This window comes from Xenopus laevis, chromosome 8L, assembly GCF_017654675.1.
Source record: "Xenopus laevis strain J_2021 chromosome 8L, Xenopus_laevis_v10.1, whole genome shotgun sequence".
Taxonomy (NCBI): Eukaryota; Metazoa; Chordata; class Amphibia; order Anura; family Pipidae; genus Xenopus; species Xenopus laevis.
Genome location: NC_054385.1, coordinates 14,943,122 through 14,946,454, shown reverse-complemented (window position 1 = coordinate 14,946,454; position 3,333 = coordinate 14,943,122).

The following is a 3,333-nucleotide window of genomic DNA, read 5'->3' as shown; positions in this document are numbered from 1 at the left end:
TTCAACCAAGTCCTGCTGAAAAAGGCAGAATCCAGGCTTCGGTGTATCCCTAGAATGACTGATAATATCCCATTCACCCCCCCCCCCATTAAAGAGCGGTTCACTTTTAAGTTAACTTTTAGTACGTCTTATTCTAAGCAACTTTTCAATTGGCCTTAATTTTTTATTTTTTTTTATAATTTTTTAATTATTTGCCTTTTTCTAGCTTTCAAATGGGGGTCATTGACCCCATCTAAAAAAACAAATGCTCTGTAAGGCTACAGATTTATTGTTATTGCTACTTTTTATTACTCGTCTTTCTCTCCTATAAATGTTCCATCTCTTATTCAAATCAATGCATGGTTGCTAGGGTCATTTTGACCCTAGTAACCAGATTGCTGAAATAGCAAACGGGAGAGCTGCTGAATAAACAGCTAAATAACTCAAAAACCCCAAATAATAAAAAATAAAAACCAATTGAAAATTGTCTCAGAATATCCCTCTCTACATCAGGGACCCCCAATCAGTGGCTCATGAGCAACATGTTGCTCTCCAACCCCTTGGCTGTTGCTCCCAGTGGCCTCAAAGCAGGAGCTTATTTTTGAATTTCAGGCTTTTTAGGCAGGTTTTGGTTGCATAAAAGCCATGTGTACTGCCAAACAGAGGCTCCTGTAGGCTACCAGTCCACATAGGGGCTAGTAATAGCCAATTAAGACCCATATTTAGCGTCCCCCCCCCAAAACTTTTTGCATGTTTATGTAGCTCTAACTTTTTCTTACATTTGAATGTGGCTCACATCATACGAACAGTTCGTTTAATGGTGAAGAACCCTTTAAGGCTCATTCCATTCTGCAGTGATCACACAAGGAACAAATTGGGGGATCCCTAAGAGACTCTCTCTCTTATTTGGGAAAGTGTGCAGCACTCTATTCCAGGAAACAGACCCACTTTGAAGTCTCTCAATTCCAACAGCTGGGCCTTTCTATTTTTTGCAGGGAAACCTATTTCCAGGGACATTGTTAAAAAATATCTTTGATACAAAGGACTGTGGGGGGGGGGAGCAACGTACAAATGCCAGTCACGTATCCCAAAATGTAGTATTGCACAAGGGGGCAGACTACGCGTCTGCGTCAGGAGAGACTACTCTGAAAAAGGAGGGGGAATAAAATAAATGCTCGGAGCAGATCAGGAAAAGACTTGATCACAAGCAGATTTCTGAGTTGCGTCACGCACAAGAATTTTTAAACAAAATAAACTTGTTTCCCCTTCAGGCTCCTTGACAACAAAAGGGGTCCCCTATGGCGCCATGTGAAGGGGTCAGAGCTGATTGGAGACTGCCAGTGTTTTGCAGCAGAGGAGGAGGCTACAAGCTGCAGTCTGACAGCACAGAGCTAGGCACCCGGCCAGACTAGGATTTCCTCACAGCACAGGAAGGCCCCGAGGTTTGTGCCGAATATGAGGGAAGGGGGGTTGCATTAAAACAGAAGTGGCTGAAATATTCTGCTTCCTAGTGGACTGGACAGTCAGAGTCTCCTCACTGTATTCTCCTAGTATCTTTTCTTTACATACTATAATCTATTATTCCTATTATCTATTTAGCCTCTTTTTCTCATAGAAATAGGGAAAGGCCATGAAATAGGCCAAATGTAGAAGCAGGAGGGCCCACGGGGAGTTTTCCTGGTATCCCGATGGGCCAGTCCGACACTGCATGACCTTGATCAGTGTATAGGGAAACTAGACAAGCTGCACTGGGGCAAGGACTGATGGGAATCCTTAGATAGATATTCCATGGGGCGCTGGGTAATATGTTACAGCTATAATAATAAATAACTGAACACAAATACTAGGAGACAGAAGCTGTATCCCAAACAGTAATGCAACAGCATTGATATATAAAGCCAGTTAAAATACTATTGTCAACTTAACATGGGTTTACTTTTACGTTTTTGTATCTTAATGTTTACTTTTACGTTTTTGTATCTTATAAATTGACCAGCTTTTCAATTGGTCTTCATTGTTCATTTTGTTTTTTTCATTTCGTATTATCATACCTCCCAACTTTTTAAAAGGGACAGTCCCTCGTTTGTACTGGAAAGTCCCGTTTTTCTCTGCACTGAACAGCCAGAAAAAGAAAAAAAAGATTCTAATGTAATTGGCTATTGGCAGAGAGCTCAGAGTAGCCACAGCTGCTTACTTTTGTAACAATTTCTAGATAAGCAAATAAGTAAGTGTAACAATAAAAGATAACCGGTCCCTTGGGAAAAGTTAGACTCACAGCTTAAAGGGCAATTCACCTTCATTAGCAAAACTGTAAAAAAAACACAGAAATATGTTCAAACTTTCATAACCTGCCAAATTTTGTAAAATGAACATGGTAATTAGGGGGTGTGGTCAGAAAAATTTGCAGCGCTACTCGCACCAACTTTTTTGTCACTCTTTTTATTTTCAAAATGTTGGGAGGTATGTATTATTGCCATTGCCTATTTCTAACCTATAACGGATGATAATTATCGGGGGACCTGGGCAACCAAAAAAAAAAAACACTTAAAAAAAAAAATAAAATGCTTCACTTGCAGATTTTGTTTCTGGCTCTTGCCTATCTATCTGACTTCTGAACAACTACCTTGTTGCTAATGTATATTAATCCCTAGCAACCAGATCATAATGGAAATGCCAAGATGTCTACCAAAAATGTAAACAGTTAAAGGGGTGGTTTACCTTTAAGGTAACTTATGTTATAGAACGGCCAATTCTAAACAACTTTTCAATTGGTTTCTTATTATTTAATTTTTTATAGTTATTTTCCTTTTTCTTCCGAATCTTTGCAGCTTTTAAATGGGCGTCGCTGACACCCTTCTGTAAGGCTACAAATGTATTATTATTGCTACTTTTTATTACTGATCCTTCTATTCAGGCCTCTCCTATTCCAGTCTCTTATTCAAATCAATGCATGGTTGCTAGGGTCATTTTGACCCTAGTTACCAGAGTGGTTAAGATGCAAATTGAAGAGCTGCTGAATAAAAAGCTAAATAACTCAAAAACCACAAATAATAAAAAATTAAAACCAATTACAAATTATCTCAGAATATCTCTCTACATCATACTAAAAGTTAATTTAAGGTGAACAACCCCTTTAAAAATATATCAATCTAATTAAAAATCTAATTCTGTCAACGTCACTTTAACACAGACACTCATTCCCAGCACATGCCTTATATAAAAAAAAAAACAAAAAAAAACACAATCTGAATTAGAAAGATATAGACTACCGCAGCTGCTAAACAAAGCCCTCCACTGGTCAAAGCTGCAGCATCACATCAAAATAATAAATAGGAATAAAGCAAAGGACACAAA